The sequence below is a fragment of the Somniosus microcephalus genome, chromosome 15, assembly GCF_052327205.1.
Source record: "Somniosus microcephalus isolate GS21.2 chromosome 15, FLI_Smic_1.0, whole genome shotgun sequence".
NCBI classification, from domain to species: domain Eukaryota; kingdom Metazoa; phylum Chordata; class Chondrichthyes; order Squaliformes; family Somniosidae; genus Somniosus; species Somniosus microcephalus.
Window position 1 is genome coordinate 57,174,592 of NC_141001.1, and position 16,951 is coordinate 57,191,542.

Below are 16,951 nucleotides of genomic sequence, written 5' to 3' on the forward strand. Positions count from 1 at the left end.
CGGTTACCAACCAAACTCCAGCCATGATGTTCTTCAATCGAAGACTACGATGCCGCTTGGATTTGGTTAAGCCAAACGTCCGAAGAGATGTGGAGAACAGGCAGTTTCAGAATATGAATGAAAGGCCGACCAGGAGTTTTAAGATAGGTCAACCAGTTTTGGCCTGAGACTACCGCACAGAGAAATGGCAGCCAGGAACGATTTGCACACGACAAGGACCTCTCATGTATACCGTGGACGTTGGGGAGAGCATTGTAAGACGCCATGCTGACCAGATTCTAGAGTCACTGGAAAACGTCAACTCCACACCACGATCTGATACGCCTGGTAATGAAATCGACATTCCAATTGCAGCTACCACAGAACCGGTAATATTGGAAGCAGATGAACCAAACAACGACATTGATCCCGACTCAACATTGCCAGAAGAACCTGATACCCCAAAGAGGCGCTATCCAGACAGAATCAGGAAGCCTCCTCAAAGACTGAACTTATAATTGCTTAAACTTAACCAATGTATCTAGCAACAGTAATTGTGATTGTAATTAGTTATCATTTAGTTGTTAAATGAATGTTATGTACTGTTTATCTAAAAGGGGAGGAATTGTTGTTTATGTACCTTTAAGAGAATAACTGGCCTCAGACTGCAGTACCGGCAGTGACCACCCCTGTATAAAAGGCGCTAGTGAGCCTCTGTTGTTTCAGTTTCACTATTGACTTCCAGCAGTAAAGATTTATTTTGTTCCACTCCTGCTGTCCGTGTCTCAATCATTCACTGACGTAATAGGCGTGTCTCAGTTGCACTCCGCGCTCAAGGCTTCGCGCTGGCTGCACTCCTGGGCGGCGTGACGTCAGACACTGTCCGGGAGCCATCATCTGAGAAGAGGAAATCCACACGTCCTGGGAGCTGAAAGGCAGGCGCGCCGGGTAAGTGCACATCGGGGACTTGCACGCGCGGCAAGCCCCCGATCCTAATTTCTGGCCCATTATTTTTCTTCTCCTTCAACACCAAGGCAAAAGAGCTCATATCTCAGCTACAGCTAACTAAATTCCATTTTCAATGCATATTATTTTATTGAAAAAAAGATTAAAAATGAGAAAATGTCCTGTTTGAGGCATGACAGAGCTCTGCTTCTATCACAACTACCCTTGTCTGCCACAAGATTTTCACGTTCAGCAACTTTTGACAGTATTGGCAGGTATGACCTAATGTATGGAACCAAACTGTTGAGTGACATTTCTTTCAATGTAGCCAAAAACAGTAAATCGCACACCATATTAATGTTGTTAGTATATCTATGAAGTCACAGAGTATGAATATTTGGTATGTAAATGCCACAGAATATAGTAGTATTGGGACATTATTTTAATGTTGCACCCCTACAAAGGTGATTTTCAAAATGGTTTTGAGTCACACCTACAGAAAGGCAGCTCACATTGTATAATAGGAATTAATGAAATGCCCGCTGCATTTTTGTACCTTTTTTCCCCTCATCAAGTTTCTTCCTTAAACTCCTGCAGAAGGTTCCATGGGCTGTGGTCATCATCTAACACCTCACTGAAGCGACCACTGTTGATGTGCCAGCCTTGACACTCAGATTTGGCAAACTATTCAATTGTGGAGACCTTTACATTCAAACTCCACAAACACAAACTTCTCACAAGAGTCAATTAGTTAATATGAAGTTTAGATTGTTTTGTGCTCCTAGCACAATTACCAAAACAGGAGCACTGAATTTCCAGTTTAAAATATATGAACAAAAAAAAAAATCTCTTCAGCTTGAATTTATCCTGTGGGCATCTAGCACACAAATACTTATTGCATTCATCTGAAATTACCCTTTCTGCTGCGCTTAAAATCATGCTGGCCATTCTGGGAAAGAGCAGCCAATATTAATGCAGCTGGTATCGACCAACTATCCAGATGGACGGAATCGTGGGACCCATGAAACATAAAGAACCAACACTTCATCAGTGACCCAACAGCAGAGGTCCCTGGCTTCGCCCTCCCAGTGGACAGCGTTCAACCTAATCTGCACAAGGGATGGACGATGCAGTGGAAGATGAGGGATGACCAGAAATGCGACAGTGTCCATGAGTCCCAGACCATGGAACACATCACATCAACCTACCCTCTAAGACCTCATTTCTCCACTTAGCATCTCGGGAGGCCATCGAATGGTTAGCCAAACTAGACCCCATGATAAGCTTTTCCCGTCATACGAAACAATGACCACCCTCTCTGCTATTTTAGCAAAGCTATTAACCCCAAACCGCAGAATAATTTCAGATGAACACATTAAGCTTTCATGCACTATTATCTCTCAGGAAAATTTCAGTCTTCATTTTATATCTATATTTTCTAACACAAACAAGACTTCAAGTGGGCGGGATTAAACACAAAACTTACCTTTGACAGTCAGTTGGGTCGTCAATTTTAAATCTTTAGTAAGTGATTGATGTTTCACTTGGCATATATAAGTATTACCGCTGTCTTGGAGTGTTGGCCGCAGCCTCAAACGTTGTAGGTTCCATCATTTTTAACTGGGGATCCCATGCAGATATGTTTTGTTCCCCATCTTGTGTTTTCTGTACCCAATTCATCTCAATTGTAATAGGATAAAAGCCAAAACTCTCACACTTCACATACTTCTCTGTACCATTCTCAATTGTGATAGCGGTTGAAGATAATTTCACTTGTGGTGTGGCTGTAAAAATCAATATAACAGATGTTAGACATTTAATACTAGTAGTTTTTCACCCTTTTACATCCTATGAGATCAAGTAATGACTGCACATTGAAATGTCTGGAGCTGAAAATATCCTTTCCTCACAATCGAGGTGAAAGGTGTGCAGGTTGTAGGGGGACATAAGACGTAAGAGCAGGAGTAGATCATTTAGCCCCTCGAGCCTGCTCTGCCATTCAATAAGATCATGGCTGATCTGATCTTGGCCTCAACTCCACTTTCCTGCCCGCTCCCCATAACCCTCGACTCCCTTACCATTCAAAAATCTGTCTACCTCCACCTTAAATATATTCAATGACCCAGCCCCCTTATTCTGAAATTATTCCCCCACGAGGGGAAACATCCTCTCTGCATCTACCCTGTCAAGCCCCTTCAGAATCTTAAATGTTTCAATAAGATCCTCTCTCATTCTTCTAAACTGCAATGAGTATAGGCCCAACCTGCTCAACCTTTCATCACAAGACAACCTCTTCATCTTTGGAATCAACCTTGTGAACCTTCTCTGAACTGCCTCCAATGCAAGTATATCCTTCCTTAAATAAGGAGACCAAAACTGTATGCAGTACTCCAGGTGTGGTCACGCCAACGCCCTGTACAGTTGTAACAGGACTTCCCTACTTTTATACTCCATTCCCTTTGCAATAAAGGCCAACATTCCATTTGCCTTCCTAATTACTTGCTGTACCTGCATGCTAACTTTGTGATTCATGTACAAGGACCCCCAGATCCCTCTGTACCTCAGCATTTTGTAATCTCTCCCCATTTAAATAATAATTTGCTTTTTTATTTTTCCTACCAAAGTGGATAACCTCACATTTTCCCACATTATACTCCATTTGCAAGATTTTTGCCCACTCATTTAGCCTATCCATATCCCATTGGAGATTCTTTGCGTCTTCCACACAATTTGCTTTCCCACCTATCTTATCAGCAGCAAATTTGGCTACATTGCACTCGGTCCCTTCATCTGAGTCATTAATATAGATTGTAAATAGTTGAGGCCCCAGCACTGATCCCTGTGGCACCCCACTAGTTACAGTATGCCAACCTGAAAATGACCCATTTATCCCGACTCTCTACGATAGCAAAATACTGCAGATGTTGGAAATCCGAAATAACAACAGAAAATGCTGGAAAAACTCAGCAAGTCAGGCAACATCCGTGGAGAGAAATTTGAGTTGACGTTTCGGGTTTGACCCTTCTTCAAAACTGGAGAGAAAAGGAACTAGATCGAAGGCAGGGCTGCGATCGGACAAAAGAATAAAAGAACCAAAAGAAGTAAAAGAGATTAGAAGCTAGACGAGATGGTAATAGGCTGTGATTAGGTGTAAAGTGTACTGGCAGGGCAAAAGATAGCTGCCAGGTGTGAGAGAGAAACAAAAGGAAAGGGGGGGGGGGGGAAAGGAAAGGAGTGGAAAAATATAAGTGAAAATGAAATAGGGGCCGAGGTTATGATCTGAAATTGTTGAACTCGATATTGAGACCGGAAGGCTGCAGAGTGCCTAATCGGAAGATGAGGTGCTGTTCCTCGAGTTTACGTTGAGCTTCCGTGGAACAGTACAAGAGGCCAAGGACGGTGAGGTCCGAGTGGGAATGGAGCGGTGAATTGAAATGACAGGCGACCGGAAGCTCGGGGTCACCCTTACGGACTGAACGGAGGTGTTCCGCAAAGCGGTCACCCAATCTGCGTTTGGTCTCCCCAATGTAGAGGAGACCGCATCGTGAGCAGCGAATACAGTATACTAGATTGCGAGAAGTACAAGTAAATCGCTGTTTCACCTGGAAGGGGTGTTTGGGGCCCTGGACAGTGGGGAGGGGGGAGGTATAGGGGCAGGTGTTACATCTCCTCCGCTTGCATGGGAAGGTGCCAGGCGAAGGGGAAGGGCTGTTTGGGGTGATAGAGGAGTGGACTAGGGTGTCTCGGAGAGAGCGGTCCCTGCGGAATGCTGAAAGGGGAGGGGAGGGGAAGATACGTTTGGTGGTGGGATCACTTTGGAGGTAGCGGAAATGCCGGAGGATGTCCAGTCTCTTCCCACCTACATCCGCGACTCTTCGGACGCCCTCCGCCACTTTAACAGTTTCCAGTTTCCTGGCCCCAACCGCTTCCTTTTCACCATGGACGTACAATCCCTCTACACCTCCATCCCCCACCCGGATGGCCTGAGGGCACTCCGCTTCTTCCTCGAACAGAGGCCCGACCAGTCCCCATCCACCACGACCCTCCTCCACCTGGCTGAACTTGTTCTCACATTGAACAACTTCTCCTTTAACTCCACTCATTTCCTCCAAATCAAAGGTGTTGCCATGGGTACCCGCATGGGTCCTAGCTATGCCTGCCTTTTCGTGGGCTATGTGGAACACTCTTTGTTCCAGTCCTACTCAGGTCCCCTCCCTCACCTCTTTTTCCGATACATTGATGACTGTATCGGTGCCGTTTCCTGCTCTCGCCCCGAACTTGACAATTTCATTCACTTTGCCTCCAATTTCCACCCTTCCCTCACCTTCACATGGTCCATCTCTGACTCTTCCCTTCCCTTCCTCGACTTCTCCGTCTCCATCTCTGGGGATAGGTTATCGACCAATATTTACTACAAGCCCACTGACTCCCACAGCTACCTGGACTACACTTCCTCCCACCCCGCTTCCTGTAAGGACTCTATTCCATTCTCCCAGTTTCTCCGCCTCCACCGTATCTGCTCCGACGATGCCACCTTCCACACCAGTGCTTCAGACATGTCTTCCTTTTTCCGCAACCGAGGATTCCCCTCTACCGTGGTTGACACTGCCCTCGACCGTGTCAGTTCTATCTCCCGCACCTCTGCCCTCACCCCTGCCCCTCCCTCCCGGAACCACGATAGGGTTCCCCTTGTCCTCACCTTTCACCCCACCAGCCTCCACATTCAACGGATCATCCTCCGGCATTTCCGCTACCTCCAAAGTGATCCCACCACCAAACGTATCTTCCCCTCCCCTCCCCTTTCAGCATTCCGCAGGGACCGCTCTCTCCGAGACACCCTAGTCCACTCCTCTATCACCCCAAACAGCCCTTCCCCTTCGCCTGGCACCTTCCCATGCAAGCGGAGGAGATGTAACACCTGCCCCTATACCTCCCCCCTCCCCACTGTCCAGGGCCCCAAACACCCCTTCCAGGTGAAACAGCGATTTACTTGTACTTCTCGCAATCTAGTATACTGTATTCACTGCTCACGATGCGGTCTCCTCTACATTGGGGAGACCAAACGCAGATTGGGTGACCGCTTTGCGGAACACCTCCGTTCAGTCCGTAAGGGTGACCCCGAGCTTCCGGTCGCCTGTCATTTCAATTCACCGCTCCATTCCCACTCGGACCTCACCGTCCTTGGCCTCTTGTACTGTTCCACGGAAGCTCAACGTAAACTCGAGGAACAGCACCTCATCTTCCGATTAGGCACTCTGCAGCCTTCCGGTCTCAATATCGAGTTCAACAATTTCAGATCATAACCTCGGCCCCTATTTCATTTTCACTTATATTTTTCCACTCCTTTCCTTTCCCCCCCCCCTTTCCTTTTGTTTCTCTCTCACACGTGGCAGCTATCTTTTGCCCTGCCAGTACACTTTACACCTAATCACAGCCTATTACCATCTCGTCTAGCTTCTAATCTCTTTTACTTCTTTTGGTTCTTTTATTCTTTTCTCCGATCGCAGCCCTGCCTTCGATCTAGTTCCTTTTCTCTCCAGTTTTGAAGAAGGGTCAAACCCGAAACGTCAACTCAAATTTCTCTCCACGGATGTTGCCTGACTTGCTGAGTTTTTCCAGCATTTTCTGTTGTTATCCCGACTCTCTGTTTTCTGTTAGTTAGCCAATCCTCTATCCATGCTAATATATTACCCCCAACCCAGTGAGCTCTTATCTTGTGCAGTAACCTTTTATGTGGCACCTTATCGAATCCCTTCTGGAAATCCAAATACACGACATCTACTGGTTCCCCTTTATCCACCCTGCTCATTACATCCTCAAAAGAACGCCAGCAAATTTGTCAAACATGATTTCCCTTTCATAAAACCATGTTGACTCTGCTTGATTATATTATGATTTTCTAAATGTCCTGCTACCACTTCCTTAATGATGGACTCCAGCATTTTCCCAATGAAGGATGTTAGGCTAACTGGTCTATAGTTGCCTGCTTTCTGTCTCCCTCTTTTCTTAAATAGGGGCTTTGCATTTGCGGTTTTCAAATCCGCTGGGACCTCTTCAGAATCCAGGGAATTTTGATAGATTACAACCAATGCATCCACTATCTCTGCAGCCACCTCTTTTAAGACCCTAGCATGCAGGCCATCAGGTCCAGGGGACATGTTCACCTTTAGTCCCATTAGTTTGCCTAGTACTTTTTCTCTAGTGATAGTGATTGTTTTAAGTCCCCCCCCCACCTACTCCCCAACAGCCCCTTGATTATCCATTATTGGGATGCTTTTAGTGTCTTCTACCGTGAAGACCTATACAAAATATTTGTTCAAAGTCTCTGCCATTTCCCTTTCCCATTATTAATTCCCTAGACTCATCCTCTAGGGGACCAACGTTTACTTTAGCAACTCTCTTCCTTTTTATATACACCAGTAGAAGCTCTTGCTGTCTGTTTTTATATTTCTGCTAGTTTACTCTCATAAGCTATCTTCTCTCTCTATCATTTTTTTAGTCGTCCTTTGCTGGTTTTTAAAATTTCCCAATTCTCTGGCCTTCCACTATTCTTCGCAACATTGTATGCTTTTGTTTTCAATTGGATACCATCCTTTACTTCCTTAGTTAGCCACGGATGGTTCATCCTTCCCAGAGTCTTTCTTTCTCACTGGAATATATCTTTGCTGAGAGTTATGAAATATCTCCTTAAATGTTTGCCACTGCTTTTCTACAGTCCAATTACAGTCCCTGTAATATATTTTCCCAGTCCACTTTAACCTTCATACCTTTGTAATTACCTTTATTTAAGTTCAGTACACTAGTTTGAGACCTAGCTTTCTCACCCTTAATCTGAATTTGAAATTCTACCATGCTATGATCACTCTTCCCAAGAGGATCCTTCACTTCGAGATCATTCATTAATCCAGCCTCGTTACACATTACCAGATCTAAAATAGTCTGCTCCCTGGTTGGTTCCACAATGTATTGCGGGGCTATAAAAGGCCCCAGAGACCAGGTAAGGCCTCACAGCGTCGGCGGGAATCTCGAGCAGCAGAGCGGGGCTATAAAAGGCTCCAGACCCAGGTAAGGACTCACAGCGTCGGCAGGAATCTCGAGCGGCAGAGCGGGGCTATAAAAGGCTCCAGACCCAGGTAAGGACTCACAGCGTCAGCGGGAATCTCGAGCGGCAGAGCGGGGCTATAAAAGGCCCCAGAGACCAGGTAAGGCCTCACAGCGTCGGCGGGAATCTCGAGCGGCAGAGCGGGGCTATAAAAGGCCCCAGAGACCAGGTAAGGCGTACCAGTCTCCAGTCTGGGAACTCGGAGGGAAGGAGAGAGGTAAAAAGTAATCCAAGTGTGACGTCACCAGAAAGCGGGTAAGTGATTGGTTGGTAAGTATTTCTCCCTTTTTAAGCTTAAATCTCTTTGGTTTATAGTTTCTAAGGTGTGATATTCACCATCTAGAATCGAGGCAGAGGGTATTTGATGCGATATCAATTACTCATAAAAGACTGAGAGTTAAGAGAGTAACTAAAGGCTTTTATTAACAAAAGAATGAAGGTCTGCCTCGAGTGGTCGACCGGTCCAGAATACAAAGGGCTGGGGAGCAGTCACCTTTATACTAGGACTTGTGGGAGGAGTCAGCCGAGGCATGTCCAGGCATGTACACAGTGGAATACAAACAGTGGTTTACCACATTCACCCCTTGTTTAAAATTGAGTCCGGCGGGGTGAAGTGTATTAAAAGTTAGTGTATTGGAGTCTCTCCGGAGGTCTTGTCTGCCGCTGTGATCGGCGTGGCGATGGCAGGGGTAGTGGAGTTTCCGGCGTCGAGTCCTGCGTAGGCTGTGGCACAGGCGTGTCGTCCTCGTAGATGTCGAGCGGGTCGCGGGGCCCAGGCCTGCCGTCTGCTGGGGCTGGCTATCGGATCGTGGGGGGGGGGTGGTAGTGAGTAGTGGGTTACTGCGGCCCCCGAGGGTGCAAGGTCTCTTATGGAGACTGTGTCCTCCCGCCCGTCCGGGTATGCAATGTAAGCATACTGGGGGTTGGCGTGGAGGAGGTCGACCCTCTCGACCAGGGGGTCCGTTTTATGGGTCCTCACGTGTCTTCTCAGTAAGACCGGCCCTGGGGACGTCAGCCATGGCGGTAGCGATGTCCCCGATGTGGACTTCCTTGGGAAGACAAACATTTTCTCATGAGGGGTGGCGTTAGTGGCAGTGCAGAGCAGTGACCGAATAGAGTGGAGCGCATCGGGGAGCACATCCTGCCAGCGGGAGGTTGGAAGGCCCCTAGACTTTAAGGCTAGCAGGGCGGCCTTCCAAACTGTCGCATTTTCTCTTTCCACCTGTCCGTTCCCCCGGGGGTTGTAACTGGTGGTCCTGCTTGTGGCAATACCCCTAGTTAGCAGGTACTGACGGAGTTCGTCGCTCATAAACGATGAGCCCCGGTCGCTATGGATATAGCTGGGGAAACCGAACAGGGTGAAGAGGTCGTTCAGACATTTAATGACCGTGGTACTGGTCATGTCCGGGCAGGGGATGGCGAACGGGAAACGGGAGTACTCATCAATAATATTGAGGAAGTACACATTGCGGTCGGAGGAGGGGAGAGGCCCTTTAAAATCAACGCTCAGGCGCTCGAAGGGGCGAGTGGCTTTTATCAGGTGGGCCCTGTCTGGTCTATAAAAGTGCGGTTTGCACTCAGCGCAGACTTGGCAGTTCCTGGTCATGGTCCTGACCTCCTCAATAGAGTGAGGCAGGTTGCGGGCCTTGATGAAGTGGAAGAACCTGGTGACCCCCGGGTGGCAGAGGTCATTGTGGAGGGCCCGCAGTCTATCGATCTGCGCGCTGGCGCAGGTGCCATGCGATAGCGCATCCGGGGGTTCATTGAGCTTCCCGGGCCGGTACAAGATCTCGTAATTGTAGGTGGAAAGTTCGATTCTCCACCTCAAGATCTTGTCATTTTTGATTTTGCCCCTCTGCTTGTTGTTAAACATGAAAGCAACTGAACGCTGGTCAGTGAGCAGGGTAAATCGTTTTCCGGCCAGGTAGTGCCTCCAATGACGCATAGCCTCCACAATCGCCTGGGCCTCCTTCTTAACAGCGGAGTGTCTGGTCTCCGGGCCTTGGAGGGTTCGTGAGAAGAAGGCCACGGGTCTCCCCGCTTGATTGAGGGTAGCGGCCAGGGCAAAGTCGGACGCGTCGCTTTCCACCTGGATGGGGATGGATTCGTCCACTGCGTGCATGGTGGCTTTGGCAATGTCCTCCTTGATACGGTGGAAGGCTAAGCGGGCCTCTGCCGTCAAGGGAAAAGAGGTGGACTTGATCAGCGGACGGGCCTTGTCCGCATAGTAGGGGACCCACTGGGCGTAATAGGAGAAAAACCCTAGGCATCTCTTCAGGGCCTTGAGGCAGTGGGGCAGTGGGAGTTCCATAAGGGGACGCATCCGGTCGGGGTCGGGGCCGATGACTCCGTGTTCCACAACACAGCCAAGGATGGCGAGGCGGTTTGTGCGGAATATGCACTTCTCCTTGTTATATGTCAGGTTCAGGAGTTGGGCGGTGCGGAGGAACTTTTCGAGGTTTGCGTCATGGTCCTGCAAGTCACGGCCGCAGATGGTCACATTGTCCAGATATGGGAAAGTGGCCTGCAACGCATTTTGATCTACCATCCGGTCCATCTCCCTTTGGAAGACGGAGACCCCGTTGGTGACGCCAAAGGGAACCCTAAGGAAGTGATAGAGGCGGCCGTTTGCCTCAAAGGCAGTATACTGGCGGTCCTCAGGGTGGATAGGGAGCTGGTGGTACGCTGATTTCAGGTCAATGGTCGAGAAGACGCGGTACTGCGCGATCTGGTTGACCATATCAGCTATGCGGGGGAGTGGGTAGGCGTCCAGCAGGGTGTAGCGATTTATTGTCTGGCTGTAGTCGATGACCAGGCGCTGCTTCTCGCCGGTCTTAACGACCACAACCTGGGCTCGCCAGGGGCTGGTGCTGCCCTCAATAATCCCTTCCTTCAGGAGCCGCTCCACTTCGGTTTTAATGAAAACCCTGTCCCCGGCACTGTATCGCCTGCTCTTTGTGGCGATGGGCTTACAGTCGGGGGTGAGGTTAGCAAACAGTGGTGGGGGGGTGACTCTGAGTGTGGAGAGGTTGCACCTGGTGCGCGGCGGGCAATTTGGAAGCTGCTGGCTGTGGACTGTGAGTGGGGGTAGGGGTCCACCGTACGCCATCGTAACACTTTTAAGGTGGCACTGAAAATCTAACCCCAGCAGGACGGCAGCGCAGAGGTCGGGCAGGACCAGAAGTTTAAAATGATCGTACACAGTCCCGTCTACTATGAGTGTCACCACGCAGTAGCCGCCGATGTCCGCCGACTGGGACTCGGAGGCCATAGAAATCCGCTGGTGCGCAGGCAGGACTGGGAGAGAGCAACGCCACACCGTGTCGGGGTGGATGAAGCTCTCCGTGCTCCCAGAGTCAAAAAGGCAGATTGTATCGTGACCATTTACCTTAATGTCCATTGTGGAACTGGCCAGCTGGTGCGGTCTCGCTTGGTCCAGTGTAACGGATGCCAGCGTAGGGGTCGGTGTGTCGCTGCGGGTATCAGATGAGGCGGTGTTGGGGGCCTGCTGCGTTCCGGCTGTCGTCCAAGATGGCGGCGTCCATGATCCCCATGTGGCTGGAGGCGTCCAAAATGGCTGCTGTACCAGTGGTTCGCACATGGCCGGGGAGGCCCAAGATGGTGGCCCGCATGGCCCACACGCGGCGCTGCTGGGGTTCGGGGTGGCTTTGGCCCTGCAGACGCTAGCGTAGTGTCCCTTCTTCCCGCAGCCCGAGCAGATCGCGTTTTTCGCCGGGCAGCGTGCTCTGGGGTGTTTTGCCTGGCCACAGAAGTAGCATTTCTGGCCTTGGGGCACTGCTGTCTGGCCTTGAGACACTGCTGCGGTAGTTGGGCCGTTGCTGGGGTGTGGCTGGGGTGGCACGGCACTATGAGGCGGTCCTACCGTGTCCCAGGCTGTCATTCCCCGCGGCGTCCACAGTGCAGAGGAGTAGGCATCCATGCCCCGGTAGGCTGCATCCAATGATAGTGCGAGTTCAGAGGCCTTGTTGAGGTCGAGGTCACTCTGCTCCAACAGTCGCTGTCGGGTGTAATTGGATCTGTGGCCCGCTACAAAAGCGTCCCGGATAAGTTCCTCTGTGTACACGGCAGCCTTTACATCCTTACAACCACAGGCCCGGCCAAGCACAGACAGTGCCTGAAGGTATTCCACGGTCGATTCCCCAGGTTGTTGTTTACGACTCCCCAGAAGGTGCCTGGCGTACACTTCGTTCACTGGGCGCGTGTACTGGTCCTTGAGGAGCTTGATAGCGTCCGCGTACGAGGTCGCGTCTTGGATGACCGAGTACACTCTGTGGTTCACTTTGGAGGTCAGGACATCCAGTTTGTCCTCGTCCGATTTGATTGCTGCGGAGGCGGTCAGGAATTTTTCGAAACACTTAAGCCAGTGAGTAAACTTGGTGGATGAGTCCGCCTCCCGATGATCTAAGTCCAGGCATGCTGGTGTGAGGATCTTCTCCATTATAAAAATTTTGTTAATAAAATTGATGCGCTATCAATTACTCATAAAAGACTGAGAGTTAAGAGAGTAACTAAAGGCTTTTATTAACAAAAGAATGAAGGTCTGCCTCGAGTGGTTGACCGGTCCAGAATACAAAGGGCTGGGGAGCAGTCACCTTTATACTAGGACTTGTGGGAGGAGTCAGCCGAGGCATGTCCAGGCATGTACACAGTGGAATACAAACAGTGGTTTACCATAGTATTTAAGAATAATATTAATAAATTTAATTAATTACATAGAATGGGAGATCAGGCGATGTGTTGCTGCTGCAATATGTGGGAGCTGGTGGACACCATTGATGCTCACGGTGATCACATTTGCAGTAAGTGTTGGCTGCTTGAGGAATTCCGGCTCCGTGTTGAAGAGCTGGAGTCCGAGCTTCAAACACTGAGACACATCAGGGAGGGGGAGAGTTACCTGGACTCTGTGTATCAGGAGGTAGTCACACCAATTAGATTAATTAATTCAGAAGTAGTCCGTGGCCAGGGTCAGGATGGTGTGACTAGAAGTGAGGCAGGTACGGGGATCCAGGAGGTAGTGTTGGAGGAGCTGCAGCCCTTGCACTTGTCCAACAGGTTCGAGGCTCTTACTCCCTGTGAGGATGGGAACAGGGACTGCGGGGAGGATGAGCAACCTGGCCACAGCACCGTGGAGTGGGGGGCCATTCAAGTGGGGGGAGTTAAAAGAAATGTTGTAGTGGTAGGGGATAGTATCGTTAGGGGGATAGATAGAGTTCTCTGCAGCCGAGAGCGAGAGTCCCGAAGGCTGTGTTGCCTGCCCGGTGCCAGGGTTAAGGACATCTCCTCTGGATTGGAGAGAAACTTGGAGTGGGAGGGGGAGGATCCAGTTGTCATGGTCCATGTTGGTACCAACGACATAGATAGGACAAGGAAGGAGGTTCTGCTGAGGGAGTTTGAGCAGCTAGGGGCCAAATTAAAAAGTAGAACCACAAGGGTAATAATCTCTGGATTATTACCTGAGCCACAAGCGAATTTGGCTAGGACAAATAAAATTAGAGAGTTAAATGCGTGGCTCAAAGACTGGTGTGGGAGAAATGGGTTTTGCTTCCTGGGACACTGGCACCAGTACTGGGGCAGGAGGGAGCTGTTCCGTTGGGATGGGCTTCACTTGGCCAGTGCTGGGACTAGAGTCCTGGCAGATCATATAACTAGGGCTGTAGAGAGGGCTTTAAACTAACTAGTGGGGTGGAGGTTCCTAGAGAGCAAATAATACAAATGACAACAGAGAAGGTCATAGACTTAGGTAGCAGTGGGGAAATTAAAAACCAGAGCATGTCAGGAAGGGGCAGAAGGTATGGAGTAAAAGGTAAAGTAATAAAAAGGGCAAAAGCAGGAACTAAGTGTCACAAAACATCTTTGAAAGTTCTCTATCTGAATGCACGTAGCATTCGTAACAAAATAGATGAGTTAATGGCACAAATAACTACATATGGGTATGATCTTGTGGCCATTACAGAAACATGGCTGCAGGGTGACAATGCCTGGGAATTAAACATACCAGGCTATTTAACGATCAGGAAGGACAGGCAGGAAGGAAGGGGAGGTGGGGTGGCTATGTTAATAAAGGAAGGAATCACTGTAATACAGAGAAATGATATTGGGTCAAAAGATCAGGTCAATGAAACAGTTTGGGTGGAGGTAAGGAATAATAAGGGGAAAAAAACACTAGTGGGCATAGTCTATAGGCCTCCGAACTGTGGCAACTCTGTTGGGCGGAGTATCAATCAGGAAATAGTTGAGGCTTGTAATAAGGGAACATCTATAATTATGGGGGATTTTAACTATCATATTAATTGGACTAATCAAATTGGGCAGGGCTGCCTTGAGGATGAGTTCATTGAGTGTATTAGGGATGGGTTTCTTGAGCAGTATGTAACTGAACCGACCAGGGGGCAAGGAACCTTAGATCTGGTCCTGTGTAATGAGACAGGATTAATTAAAAATGTCCTAGTAAAGGATCCCCTTGGAATGAGTGACCATAACATCGTTGAATTCCATATTCAATTAGAGGGTGAGAAGGTTGGATCTCAAACAAGCATGCTAAGCTTGAATAAAGGAGACTATGAAGGTATGAGAGCGGAATTGAGTAGAGTGGATTGGGAAAATAGATTAAAGGGTAAGACGATACATGATCAGTGGTGTACATTTAAGGAGTTATTTTACAACTTCCAAAAAATATATATTCCACTGAGAAGAAAAGGGTGTAAAAGAAAAGACAGCCATCCGTGGCTAAGTAAAGAAATTAAGGATAGTATTCGACTAAAAACAAGGGCATATAAGGTAGCCAAATCTAGTGGGAGGATAGAGGATTGGGAAAACTTTAAAAGACAGCAAAAAATAACAAAAAGATTGATTAAGAAAGGGAAGATAGATTATGAAAGTAAATTAGCAAAAAATATAAAAACAGATAGTAAGAGTTTTTATAGTTATATAAAAAGAAAAAGGGTGGCTAAAGTAAATGTTGGTCCCTTAGAGGATGAGACCGGGAAACTAATGGTGGGAAATATGGAGATGGCAAAAACACTGAATGAATATTTTATATCAGTCTTTACAGTAGAAGACACTAAGAATATCCCAACACTGGACAAACAGGGAGCAAAAGGGGGGGAGGAGCTAAACACGATCAAAATCACTAAGGAAGTGGTACTCGGTAAAATAATGGGACTCAAGGCGGATAAATCACCTGGACCTGATGGCTTACATCCTAGGGTCTTGAGGGAAGTGACGGTAGGGATTGTGGATGCATTGGCAATAATTTTCCAAAACTCCCTGGACTCGGCAATGGTCCCGGCAGACTGGAAAACTGCTAATGTAACACCCTTATTTAAAAAGGGCAGTAGACAGAAGGCTGGAAACTATAGACCGGTTAGCCTAACATCTGTGGTAGGTAAAATTTTGGAGTCCATTATTAAGGAGACAGTAACAGGACATTTGGATAGTCATAATTTAATAGGACAAAGTCAGCATGGTTTTATGAAGGGGAAGTCATGTTTGACAAATTTGCTGGAGTTCTTTGAGGAAGTAACGTATAGGGCGGATAAAGGGGAACCAGTGGACGTAGTGTATTTAGACTTCCAAAAGGCATTTGACAAGGTGCCACACAAAAGATTATTGCTTAAGATAAAAAATCACGGGATTGGGGGTAATATTCTGGCATGGATAGAGGATTGGCTATCTAACAGAAGGCAGAGAGTTGGGATAAATGGTTCATTCTCAGACTGGCAATCAGTAACTAGTGGTGTGCCACAGGGGTCAGTGCTGGGTCCCCAACTCTACAATCTATATTAACGATTTGGAGGAGGGGACCGAGTGTAACATATCAAAGTTTGCAGATGATACTAAGATGGGAGGGAAAGTAGTGAGTGAGGAGGACATAAAAAACCTGCAAGGGGGCATCGACAGGCTAAGTAAGTGGGCAGAGATTTGGCAGATGGAATACAATACTGGAAAGTGTGAGGTTATGCACTTTGGCAGGAAAAATCGTAGAGCAAATTATTATCTTAATGGCAAGAAACTGGAAAGTATTGAAGTACAAAGGGATCTGGGGGTCCTGGTGCATGAAACTCAAAAGGTTAGTATGCAGGTGCAGCAAGTGATTAAGAAGGCCAATGGAATGTTGGCTTTCATTGCTAGGGGGATAGAATATAAAAATAGGGAGGTATTGCTTCAGTTGTACAAGGTATTGGTGAGACCGCACCTGGAATACTGCATACAGTTTTGGTGTCCATACTTAAGAAAGGACATACTTGCTCTCGAGTCAGTACAAAGAAGGTTCACTCGGTTAATCCCGGGGATGAGGGGATGGACATATGAGGAGAGGTTGAGTAGATTGGGACTCTACTCATTGGAGTTCAGAAGAATGAGAGGCGATCTTATTGAAACATATAAGATTGTGAAGGGGTTGGATCGGGTGGATGCAGGGAAGATGTTCCCGATGATGGGTGAAACTAGAACTAGGGGGCATAGTCTTAGAATAAGGGGCTGCTCTTTCAAAACTGAGATGAGGAGGAACTACTTCACTCAGAGGGTGGTAGGTCCATGGAATATGCTGCCCCAAAAAGCTGTAGAAGCTACATCATTACGTAAATTTAAAACAGAAATAGACAGTTTCCTAGAAGTAAAGGGAATTAAGGGTTACGGGGAGCGGGCAGGAAATTGGACATGAGTCTAGGTTCGGATTGGTCATGGCCCTGTGGGTAGCGGAGCGGGCCCAGGGGCCATGTAGCCTGATCCTGCTCCTATTTCATGTGTCTAATTCTGTTAGATTCAGGAGATGGTTCTGTGATAGTGGATTGGCAGTTCGGATCAGATCAGCCATGATCTTATTGAATGGCGGAGCAGGCTTGAGGGGCCGATTGGCCTACTCCTGCTCCTATTTCTTATGTTCTTATGTTCTTATGTTCCAAG

At 48.0% G+C, this 16,951-nt stretch overlaps 1 pseudogene; it reads right to left on the reverse strand.

Moving 5' to 3' along the window:
• Positions 1 to 811: 811 nt before the first annotated feature.
• LOC147106753 (natural cytotoxicity triggering receptor 3 ligand 1-like) overlaps positions 812 to 16,951 on the reverse strand; it is a 744,151-nt pseudogene continuing 728,011 nt past the window's right edge.